The sequence below is a fragment of the Clarias gariepinus genome, chromosome 1 (genome assembly GCF_024256425.1).
Source record: "Clarias gariepinus isolate MV-2021 ecotype Netherlands chromosome 1, CGAR_prim_01v2, whole genome shotgun sequence".
NCBI lineage: Eukaryota > Metazoa > Chordata > Actinopteri > Siluriformes > Clariidae > Clarias > Clarias gariepinus.
In genome coordinates this window covers 18,525,089-18,538,555 of record NC_071100.1, presented here as the reverse complement: position 1 = coordinate 18,538,555, position 13,467 = coordinate 18,525,089, and the positions used below count along the sequence as shown (strand labels likewise).

Genomic DNA, 13,467 nt, shown 5'->3' with positions numbered 1-13,467 from the left:
CTGACCACCCATAGCCTGTCTCAACTCCTCCCTAAAGACTTCACAACATTCTTCCTTTCTCAGCTTCCACCACTTTGTCCTCTGCTCTGCCTTTGTCCTCTTCGCCTTCCTCACCACCAGGGTTATTTTACACACCACCATTCTGTGTTGTCTGGCTACACTCTCCCCTACCAACACTTTGCAGTCACTGATCTCTTTCAGATTACAACGTCGACACAAGATGTAGTCGACCTGAGTGCTTCTGCCTCCACTCTTATATGTCACCCTATGTTCCTGCCTTTTCTGGAAGAAAGTATTTACTACTGCCATTTCCATCCTCTTTGCAAAGTCCACCACCATCTGTCCTTCTACATTCCTGTCCTGAAGACCAAACCTGCCCATCACATTTTCATCACCTCTGTTCCCTTCCCCAACATGTCCATTGAAGTCTGCACCAATCACCAGTTTCTCACCTCTGGGGATGCTCTGCATCATTTCATCTAACTCACTCCAGAATTTCTCCTTCTTTTTTAACTCACATCCTACCTGTGGGGCATAACCACTAACAACATTGAACATTACTTGCTATCTTTCCACCTGGTCTCCTGGACACACAGTATATCCACCTTCCTTCTCTGCATCATATCAACTAACTCTCTTTCCTTCCCTGTCATGGTCCCAACATTCAAAGTCCCTACTATCACTCCTAAACTCTTGCCTTTCCTCTTCTCTCTCTGCTTACGAACACGCCTTCCTCCTCTCCTTCTTTGACCAACAGTAGCCCAATTTCCACCAGCACCCTGCAGGTCAACAACACCAGTGGCGGTCGTTGTTAACCCGGGCCACGACCGATCCGGTATGGGATTTATATTCGTGATTCGCATCATTGATTTGGCAAATGTTTTACATCGGATGCCACCAGAAGACACTGGATTAGACACACGCACACACACACACACACAGACACACACATGCACATACACTTGTCTACTACTCTGTGCTCTCTCCATATTTTTCTGTCCTTCTAATACAAAAAGACACCAGTAAATAACGTTAATAATGGGACAGAGATGGAGAGAATTAGATGTTATCTGCCTTGTGCTCAGGAGATTTAAACCTGATGATGTCAGACACACACAGACAGGGACTCTGGTGTCTGGTGTTGATTAATGCAGTTTTCTAGCCCATCCTCACTAAGCTGTAACTGGTGCCAGTGTAAAAGAGTGCAGTTAGAGTTTCCTTTATTGTTCACTAACTAGTGAGAGGGAATGAGCACTGACTAAAATATGACAGAATAATGGGTCTTAAAAAATGAGAAATTACTTTCAACTTTAATAAACTGCAATTTGTTAGTCACATTAAACACACAGGGATTGTGGGGAAATTGTCTTTGATTTTATGCTCAGTACCGTGGTCCAGAGGGTCAAGGGTTTTACTGTAGAGGTGATTTGTGTAGTAAAGAGTACTTCACGTAATGATACTGTACAGTAAAACCTCGTATTACTTTTTACGCGGTTTGTGAGTGTTCCGCAAGACAATAATAAATTTTGACTTGGAAAACGAGCAAGTCTTGGTTAACGAGTATCATGTATCACGCATGTGCTTCTTTTTTTGACGCAGTGACACGTGATCACAACTGAGCCAATGGTTTTTCTCTCTCTTGCGCTGCGGAATTGTGGGTAATCGTACTGTTTACTATAACACTGTGAACACGTGTGTGTGCGTAAAACATATTTTATTTTGTGTCTGTAGGCGTGTGTGTACAGCGCACATGTAATGCAAAAGCAAGTCTCATTAGAGAGGTTAAAAATCTATTTTTTTTCTCTGCTCAAGGCTCAGCCTGCCCTTTGTGTCAGTGTGCACCACATCATGCCCCCCCCCACACACACACACAGTTTCGCATTTACAGACACACACACTCTTTCTCTCTGCTCTACAAAGAAACACTGCTTTGTCATGATTCTTTTCAAAGGTAAAGTGCAGGTTAATTTGTTTTATTTTTACTTTAGAGCAGTGATTCTGTTAGTGTGTCGCTCAATCGAGTGTCATTAGAGAGATTTCTTATTTATTTTTCAGATAAACCAGCGTTTTTGTTGTGTGCGTGCGCGCTCACGCATGTTTATGAAAAGAGTGGAGGAAGGGTAACTATGTAAGACGAGAAAAAATAAATTAGGGAGAGGGGAGCTCACTTAAGAATCACACAAACACACACACACACACACAGAGCGCCTGCGCACACAAACGGAAACACTTATCTGTCGGGAATAATTTTTTACTTTTGCAGGTTAATTTCACTTTATATTTTGTGTTAATTATTTTTATGTATTTGTTTTTTTTTGGGGCTGTGGAATGAATGGTTTGAGTTTTTATTATTTCTTATGGGAAAATTTTATTTGGTTTACGAGTGTTTTGGAATACGCGCTGCTTCCAGAACGAATTATGCTCGTAATCCAAGGTTTCATTGTATTTTTATTTTTTTTTTAACAGACAGACCTAAACCTGATCTCACATCAAGCCATGAAGGAGATTTGTTTCATTCTCAAAACTTTTTGTCCTGGCTTTAGTTTAGCTGAGATCTATCTGATTAGTGCTGTAACAATTACATTTCTCCTAAACTGTGTCTTATTTGCCACAGAAAATCCCAAACCTAAGCTCACATCAGACCTTAAAGGAGCTGCACTGTCAGGAAACTCAGTGACTCTGACCTGTTCACTAAATCTGTCACCTGCTGGATGGACATTTCACTGGACCACACCCATACCCACATCCACACCCACATCCACACCCACACAGAGCATAGTGAATGTGACTGCAGGATATAACTCCACATCCACACCCACACAAAGCACAGTGAATCTGATTGCAGTATATAACCTCACATCCACACCCACACAGAGCAACGAGAATGTGACTGAAGGATATAACTTTACCTCTTCATACTACCACCACTACTACTCCCACTATAACATTAGATCAGTTAGTGTCTCTGATGGAGATCAGTACAGGTGCAGAGCTGGAAGAGGAGACCCAGTCTACTACACACACTACAGTGATGCACTCTGGGTGAATGTTATTGGTGAGTAAGAAACTTTCTGTTAAGTGATTCTGTACAACACTGAACATGTGAGCAGCGTCACAACACAGCAACATTTACACACACAGTACAAACTCTTATCTAATCATAAAGAGAAACCAAATGGCCAGTCACTGCTCACAGATCAGTGTGTTTTACCTTAAGTGTGTTGTTCCCTTGCTGACACTTAATGTTGGTGAAGATACAGAGTTCTGTGAAGAATAAACATGATAACCGTCTGTGAAATGAACGGTAATATGCTGTAAAAAACATGACATTGAATTATTGTAATTTATTACAATAAATTACAGTTAAATTTAGAAAAACAACGGTGTTAAACTGCTCAATCTTTAAACTCACACAGGATTAGTCCAACTCTATGGTGGCGCAGAAGGATAAAGGGCATGCGTCTCATGTGCTTGGCAAAATGCTGACTATGAATAGCGGTCATTAAATGGTATAGCGAACACATTTGGTCCATTAAATACAGTGATGTACACGGTCAGCTCTGTTGTGTCAAACTGTGTCCAAATATGTATTTATAAACAAAATCATACAGAATCTATACTAAGCGTTAAATGGTGAACTAAGTACATGCACTATATTGCCTATTTGCCCACCTGCCTTCACATGCATATGAACTTGAGTAACATCAAATTCTTAATTCATAGGATTTAATATGATGTTGGCCCCACCCCCTTTTGCAGTTATAACAGCTTATACTTTTCTGAGAAGGCTTTTCACAAGGTGTGTTTATGGAAAATTTGCCCATTCCTCCAGAAGTGTATAGTGTCAGACACTGATTTTGGATAAGAAGGCCTGGGTCACAGTCTCTAATTCATCACAAAGGTGTTCTATCATGTTAAGGTCAGGACTCTGTGCTTGCCAGTCACGTTCTTTCACATCAAACTTGCTCATCCATGTCTTTATGGACCTTGCTTTGTGCACTGGTGCGCAGTCATGGTGGAACTGGTGTGGGGTTGTTTTTCTAACTGCAACAGTGATGTTTCGGGAAGGACAAAAATGGGTACAACAAATGGTTTAATTGGACCAGTTTTAGACTCAATGTAGTAACATTTTTCATCCACTGGGGGCAGTGTCTCTCCTTCCTCCCAGCAAACTTCACACACATTGAGCACGGCTGAGCAGAGCTGGTGTGAGCTGAAAATCAAATGAAACATTAGTTTAGGTTTGGTGAAATGTGTGACAAAAAGTCCTTTAAGATGCCGCTCAGAGACTCTAAGTTGACTTTATAAAGTTCTTGTTTAAAATCCTCGAGGGGAGAGTCTGAGTGTGAATGGTTGAAGAGGACGAGGGTCGAGATTTTATACTGAAACACTGAGTGTAAGAGTCTGTAGAGTCTGAGAGAATGAGAGAGGGAGTGTGTAGGAGAAGTTATGAGCTGATAACAGGTGTCTGTGTGTGTGTTTGGGGGGCACGAACAAGCATGCAGTGATCAGTAAGGATATTTACAGCAAAATGATTGTTTTCTAGCACAATATATATTTTTTTACTTATTAAATAAACTTGTTAAAAGTGTCACCAAATCACACACAGTCAGTTATTTCTATCATGATTGTGTCTCTTCTAGCTTTAGTTTCTGTTCCCTCCTGACACTCAGTGTTTATAAAGATGAACAGGACAGACACACTGTAATTCAGTCATGAGTTAATAGTGTAGAAGTGAATTTTACTTCATCAGTAGTGATTGTATGTGACAGAGTTTAATCATTTACACGTCAGCAGATTTACTGTATCTACACTCTCAGTGTTTACATTAATTATAGTTCCAGTTAAAAAATTGTATTTGTTAAAATAATATTTTAGGAAAAAATATTAATATGCATTTATTTTTTCTACAGAGTCTCCCAAACCTGTGGTGAATATAACGCCTGATACACAGGTGTTTAGAGGGGAGAGACTGACTTTTAGATGTAACATAGATGGAGGAGGAACCACTGACTGGACATATGAGTGGTATAGAGACGGTGGCACATTCTCCCCATACAGCACAGCACAGGAGTTTACAGTCTCAGATAATTATTACTCCAGTGGTAAATACACCTGCAGAGGGATGAGAAATGACTCTCAGCTCTCACAGATCAGTGATCCTGTTACACTCTCTGTATCAGGTCAGTGTGTGTGTGTGTGTGTGTGTGTGTGTGTTATTATTTATACATGACATATCATGTATTATTTATACAATAACATTTATCACTAGTTTCTGATTTTCTTCCAGATGTTATTGTATGATAAACCGAGTCTCATTATTCTGATTGTACAGCTCCTTATTTCTGTTTATTCACTTTTCTATCTTAAAGTCACCAAACACACATTTATCCTCAGCTTTTATTTACACTGAAATAACACACAAATGAGAACAAATTCCTCTTCATCTAGTTGTCATGCTGATTTTACTGTCAGGAGTTTACATGTTTAAAAACAAATAAACAAACAAATAAGTAAATAAAGTTTCACTGTTGTGGTTTTACAGTAAAGAGTTAAATGATTGAATTGAATTTGATAATAAAAAGACAAATGTAGCCAGCATGATTCAGAATGTAAGATTTTATTTATTAACCATAATTTGTAAAAAAGTTAATTCACAGGTACTATCGTTCAGACTTTACACTTCAGCTCAGTCATTAATGTCATGCTGGAAAAAACATACTGTATATAAATAATGTACAAAATAAATTACAACACAGTTACATTTACAATGAACAGTAACTTTAAATGCTTTGTTAGACACACACACACACACACACACACACACACACACACACACACACACACACACACACACACACACACACACACACACACTTGTCTCTTCCTCTGTGCTCTCTTCCTTTTTTCTGTTCTGCCAATACACCAGTAAATAAAGTTAATAATGAGCCACAGATGGAGAGCATCACATGTAACCTGCCCTGTGCTTAGGAGACACACACAGACAGGGACTTTGGTTTCTGGTGTTGATTGGTACAGTTTTCTATCTCGTCTTCACTGAGACGTAACTGATGCCAGCGTTGGGTGTCTCTAAACTCCTGTAGGTAAAGAGGGAATAAGCACTGACTAAAATGTGTCAGAATAATGGGTTCAGAAAAATGAGAAATTATGTACTTTCCACTTAAATAAAATGTAATTTAATAGTCACATTAAAATCAATGGGATTCTGGGAAAATTGTTTGTGAATTTATGCTCAGAATAGAATTAACCAAAAACTGAATCATGTCTCAGTTACACTCCTGAACTTAAGACACGTTTTCTTTCATGATGTCAAGTCATGAGTCATGAGTTGTATCTCATTATCTGTTCAACATGTCAGATATTCAACATTAGTGTTTTAAAGAGTGACCTTATAGAATTTTATTTAAATATAAAATAGCCATATGCTTTTAAACTCTTTCATTTTATCCCTTTTGTATTTAAACTAAATTATTATTGTTACTAGTACAGTTTGTTTAAAAATAAGCTGAAGCTTTACTTCTAAATGAAACTGTGATTTTTATATGTACAGAAGGTGTGCTTGATTTATGCACTCTCACAACACACATCCATGCTCATTTAACACACATAGACATCTACACAGCTCTAGTGAGGAAACACAAAAAATGTCCTGGTAGGTGTTGGTCCGGTAGTGATAAGAAACAGAATAAACAGGAGATTCACTAATCATTTCATTCACTGATCTTTGTTACATTTTCTATAGCACATGATTAGGCTGTACACTGTTGTAAAAAGAAAAAAAATATCATTAATTTTCAGGATTAAGTCAAGATCTTGACATCTGAATACAGTTTAAATTTCATAAATGAACACAAATGTACAGATTTGTCACAATGTTTATAATCATCATGTCTAAAGGAAAACTATCAGTAATCACAGAGACATTTACACTTGAGTTAAATCAGCACCTTCATTATGAGGACATCGTGTTACGTACAGATTGTATAGGAGATGTACAGTGGTCCAGAAGGTCAAGGCATATATCTCTCTTTCGTGTGTGTGTGTGTGTGTGTTGTGTCCCTAATTTCTGTTTTTATAATTTCATTGTTTTGTGAATGCGCTATTGTTTGTGATCAGTATGATATACATTTATTTATTGGTGTGTTTGATGCTGGAAGATGGCAATACTACACTGTTTCATTGATGTTTAGGCAAAACAATAAATAATAATGAAAAATACACATATACACTCACCTAAAGGATTATTAGGAACACCTGTTCAAGTTTTCATTAATGCAATTATCTAATCAACCAATCACATGGCAGTTGCTTCAATGCATTACGGGGTGTGGTCCTGGTCAAGACAATCTCCTGAACTCCAAACTGAATGTCAGAATGGGAAAGAAAGGTAATTTAAGCAATTTTGAGCGTGGCATGGTTGTTGCTGCCAGACGGGCCAGTCTGAGTATTTCACAATCTGCTCAGTTACTGAGATTTTCACACACAACCATTTCTAGAGTTTACAAAGAATGGTGTGAAAAGAGAAAGACATCCAGTATGCGGCAGTCCTGTGGGCGAAAATGCCTTGTTGATGCTAGAGGTCAGAGGAGAATGGGCCGACTGATTCAAGCTGATAGAAGAGCAACTTTGACTGAAATAACCACTCGTTACAACCGAGGTATGCAGCAAAGCATTTGTGAAGCCACAACACACACAACCTTGAGGCAGATGGGCTACAACAGCAGAAGACCCCACCAGGTACCACTCATCTCCACTACAAATAGGAAAAAGAGGCACGAGCTCACCAAAATTGGACAGTTGAAGACTTGAAAAATGTTGCCTGGTCTGATGAGTCTCGATTTCTGTTGAGACATTCAGAAAGAGAACATGGATTTATCATGCCTTGTTACCACTGTGCAGGCTGCTGGTGGTGGTGTAATGGTGTGGGGGATGTTTTCTTGGCACACTTTAGACCCCTTAGTGCCAATTGGGCATCGTTTAAATGCCATGGGCTACCTGAGCATTGTTTCTGACCATGTCCATCCCTTTATTACCACCATGTTCCCATCCTCTGATGGCTACTTCCAGCAGGATAATGCACCATGTCACAAAGCTCAAATCATTTCAAATTGGTTTCTTGAACATGACAATGAGTTCACTGTACTAAAATGGCCCCCACAGTCACCAGATCTTAACCCAATAGAGCATCTTTGGGATGTGGTGGAACGGAAGCTTCGTGCCCTGGATGTGCATCCCACAAATCTCCATCAACTGCAAAATGCTATATTATTAATATGGGCCAACATTTCTAAAGAATGCTTTCAGCACCTTGTTGAATCAATGCCACGTAGAATTAAGGCAGTTCTGAAGGCAAAAGGGGTTCAAACACCGTATTAGTATGGTGTTCCTAATAATCCTTTAGGTGAGTGTATATACAGTACAGTATACATTTTTTCGCCTCAATATGTCTTCCAATAAAGATTATACTTTTAGCATTTTCTACAAACACCCACAAAGATAAACTGAGACAAAGATTGGAAACTTGCATCATCTCAGTAGTTATTCTCTCACCTTCACTTGACGCTTTACATTTAATAGCTCTATAGATTTTTATTCTCATCATTTGAATAACTGAAAATTCATAAACAATGTGACATTAGTCCTGATGTGTTTAGTGTCGTCACTAAGAGAGTAATAGTGTTTTACTGTAGAGGTGATTTGTGTAGTAAAGACTACTTCACATTCTGATACTGTATTTATTTATTTATTTATTTATTTCTTTTTATTTCTTTTTACAGAAAAACCTAAACCTAAGCTCACATCGAACCTTAAAGGAGACGTCCTGACAGGAAACTCAGTGACTCTGACCTGTACACTGGATGTGCAGTCTGATGGATGGAAGATTTACTGGACCACACCCACACAGAGCACTGAGACTGAGACTGCAGCACAGTACTACTACTCCTACTCCTCCTCCTACTCCTACTCCCATCACTACATCAGATCAGTTAGTGTCTCTGATGGAGGTCAGTACAAGTGCAGAGCTGGAAGAGGATCCCCAGTCTACTACACAGACTACAGTAATGATCTCCAGTTAGTAGTTACTGGTGAGTAAGAGACTTTCTCTCATGTGATTCTGTACAACACTGAACATATAAACACCATGTGATCAGCATCACAATACAGTAACATTTACACAGTTAGACACAGAGAAGTGTTTCCTGTAGATGATTGTATTAAAGTTAAAGAGAGACAGTGTGAGCACGGCTGAGCAGGGCCGGTGTGAGCTGAGCTGGAGATCAAGTGGAACAACACGAGTTTAGATTTAGTGGAAAATGTCACAAAAACCTGTAAAACTCTTTTAATAAGCTGCTGAGAGGCTGTTTAATGGTCTTCATAAAGTTACTGCTTCAGAAACATCACCATGCTCGAGTGGAGAGTCTGAGTGTGAATGAGTGAAGAGGACCAGGGGCCAGATTTTATACTGAAACACTGAGTGTAAGAGACTGTAGAGATTAGAGAGAATGAGGGGGATTAAAAATTACATTTGTCCAAAGGGAGCTATGGAATAATAACAGGTGTGTGTGTGTGTGTGCATACAGACATTCAGTGATCAATATTAACCGTACTATAAAAAAAAAGCCAAATAATACACCTGCTTTAGGTCAGAAGAATAAAACTTTAAAAGCAACTTCTGTAATATGTTTGCTGTGATTGGTGGAAATTGTTTCTCATATAGAGAGCTGGCTAATCAGGAAACACATAATTAGTGGGCAGTTAGTAATGTCTATTAGGTTAGATTAAACATAGTTACTGATGTTATTTAATGAGCAATCAGATGAAAGTACAGGGGCTGTACATCTTGTTTAGGACTTTAATGGCAGACTGGAATTTTTAAAATTCAGATAATTTCTTCTTAATAGTTTATTCCAATTTTTAATTGTAATATCTAATTCTGCTTATCTGCTTTGTGTGGAGCTGATACTATATATAAGTACACTCTGTCATAACAATATGTCTCTGTTAATCTTTTCTCTCCAAGCTCTAATAAGTACATTATCTATAAACATGTTCTTATATTGATCATTTAAAAAGTTAATATGTTAAAATTAAATATGTTTTTTTTTTAATAAATACATGGCTAATAATAGATTGTGATGGAAATTTTAAGCCCCTGTCTGTAAAAAATAATGAAGAAAGTAAATTAAATCTCAACTACTGATCTCAGTAAATCTATCACGTGTCTAGTTGAAAACTCTAAAACCGTTTGAACGAATGGTTTAAAGACATCTCAGAGACAGTAAAATTTATTTCTTGAAGTCATTAGTTATGTAAAGAAAACTTGACTTCATAAACTGTGTTTATTTCTTTACAGAAAAAACTAAACCTGAACTCACATCAGACCTTAAAGGAGACGTGCTGACAAGAAACTCAGTGACTCTGACCTGTACACTGAATCTGCAGTCTGATGGATGGAAGTTTTACTGGATCACACCCACACAGAGCACTGAGACTGAAACTGAAACACACTCCTACACCATCAGCTCAGTTAGTGTCTCTGATGGAGGTCAGTACAGGTGCAGAGCTGGAAGAGGAAACCCAGTCTACTACACACAATACAGTGATGATCTCCCATTAAAGGTTACTGGTGAGTAAGAGACTTTCTGTTAAGTGATTCTGTACAACACAGAACATATGAGCAGCATCACAACATAGCAACATTTACACCACAATAAATAAGCTCTTTTAGCTAAATTATCAAGAAACTTGCTGACACTCAGTGTTCATAGAGATGCAGTGCCTTATGGGGGATAAACATTCTGGTAAAAAGGTCTGTAAGATGAACAGTAATGTGCCTGCTAGACCTCCATCACTATTATTTAAATGTTCCTCTTGGCTTTATTCAGACATACTTTACTCATGTCAATGTCGTTGGTTTTACACCCTCATTCTTAAGGAATGACCAAAGGTTTTCACCCTATTTGACTTGAATGCCCTTCATATATTATTTTCTTTTTATATATTATATGATCAGTGCCATAAAAACAATTTCACCCTTCTCAAACTTTTTTTTCATAGCTGTTACACTTACATGATTGAGATCATAAAACTAATTTTAATATACACAAAGATAACCCTAGTAAATGCAGTTTTTAAATGGATTTTACTAATTGAGGGAAAAAAGTTGTCCAAATCTACCTGGCCCTATGTGAAAAAAAAATCTTCTTTTTGCTTGAATAAACTGTGATTAACCACATTTTTTTTGGAACGCCAAGTTAAATTTCACTTGCCACACCCAGGCCTAATTACTGCAAAACCTGTTGAATCAAGAATTCGCTTAAATAGAACCTGTCTGACAAAATGAAGCACACTAAAAGATCTAAAAAAATAACATGCTCTAAAGAAAGTAAATGAGAAACAAAGTAAGTGACATCTATTAGTCAGGAAAATGTAATAAAACCATATTTAAGGCTTTCAGACTCCAGTGAACCACAGTGAGAGCCGTTATTCACAAATGGAGAAAAATTGGAACAGTGTTGAACCTTCCCAGGAGTGGGTGGCCTACCAAAATTACTCCAACAGCAGAACGTCAACTCATGCAGGAGCTCATAAAAGAAACCAGAACAACATGCAGACATCACTTGCTTCAGTAAAGGTCAGTGTTCATGATTCAACAAAAGAGAAAGTGGGCAAAAACGGCATGTAAGTGAGAGTTCCAGGGCAAAAACTACGGCTGAACAAAAAGAACACAAAAGGCTCATCGAACTTTTGCCAAAAACATCTTGACTATTATGATGATTCGTACCACACCAGCAAGTCCAAAGTCTGGAATAAAATCTGCTTAAGATGATCTTACACAGGCTATTCATGGTCGAAAAACCCTCCAGTGTGGCTGAATCAAAACAATTCTGCAAAGAAGAATGGGCCAAAGTTTCTCTACAGTGATGTGAAAAACTCACAGCCTTTAATTCCTTACTTTATTGCAGTAATTGCTGCCAAGGGTGGCACAACCAATTTAAGGTTTAGAGCAATACCTTTTTCACAAATTATTTTTAAAGGTAAATTGCAATTAATTATTAATTTATTTGTTTTATTTTTACTTTACAGCAGTGATTTCGTTAGTCTACGCTCAGTCGAGTGTTATTAGAGAGATTTATTTTTTTATTTCTCGTAAAAACATTGTTTCTGTGTGTGTGTGTGTGTTGTGTGACTCGAAGGGGGGAGGGTTAGGGAGTTTTACCGTGTAAGACGAGAAGAGACACACAAACACACACATACAGTACACAACTTCTGCACGCACAAACGGAAACGCTTATCTGTCTGGATTTTTTTAAGGTAAAATGCAGGTTAATTTGTTTTATTTTTACTATATATTTTATATTAATTATTCTTATGTATTTATTTTTTGGGCTGTGGAATGAATAATTTGAGTTTCCATTATTTCTTAAGGAACAATAGGATTTGGTTTACAAGTGTTTTGATATACGAGCCCGCTTCCAGAATGAATTACGTTCGCAATCCTAGGTTCCACTGTACATACAGTAGTAAAAATATATTTTTAAATTCCACAATTTTTTGTGGTTATTGTAATGTCATGTTTGATTTCTTGGGGAGTGCAAATTGCACAAATTTCATGGAATCGTATTTCATATCATATCATAATTCACTGTAGATTACATGCTAGTCTTTTTCTGGAAAGAGATTTCTTTGCCTCTACTACTTCCTTGTAGGGAAGGTTTAATCCTGTGTGCGTTTTAAAACTAAGCAGTGTAACACACGCTTATATAACTCAAATAATAATGAAATTAATTTACAAATTAATTAATAAAATAGAGACATAGATGATCACAGCTGTTCTCACTATCTGCTGCAGGGTCTTGTATCTGTTCAAATCAAATTCAAATCAAATTCAAATTTAGTGTTGTTAGTTCTACTGTCTTAAAAAAGGAAAAAGTCAAGTAAAGTAGGCTTTATTGTCATTCCAACCATATAATTGTTTTCAGTACACAGTGAAACGAAGCAATATTCCTCCAGCACCAAGGTGCTACATACATGCAGCATAAATTAGCAACATAAATTGACAACAAAAAATATCAAAACTAGCTGGCTACCTAAGAGACCTAATTAGCAGAGCTAATTAGTTTAGACATAACAGATTGACATTTTTTAATTAACCTAAAACTATACAAAAAGAGACAACATGAAGTGCACTTGCAAATGTGCAAACGAGCTACAGAGTAACATGTCAACAACATGACACGTTCCAATACTTTTGTGGTGATGAGGTAATGATTTAAAGTAGTGGTAAGAGAAACAGTAAACATTAAATCTATCTGAAAGTAGCAGCAATGATGGAAAATACTTTTGTGCAAATAACAGTAATAAATATTGTGATAAAGTGCAGGTGGGTATGAACAATTTTTAGATGGTTGTTGATCAGTGTGTTTGCGTGCGCGCGTGTGTGTA

General features: G+C 37.6%; 1 pseudogene; it reads left to right on the top strand.

Moving 5' to 3' along the window:
* Positions 1–13,467, top strand: part of LOC128520553 (carcinoembryonic antigen-related cell adhesion molecule 5-like) — a 105,343-nt pseudogene that overhangs the window by 70,138 nt on the left and 21,738 nt on the right.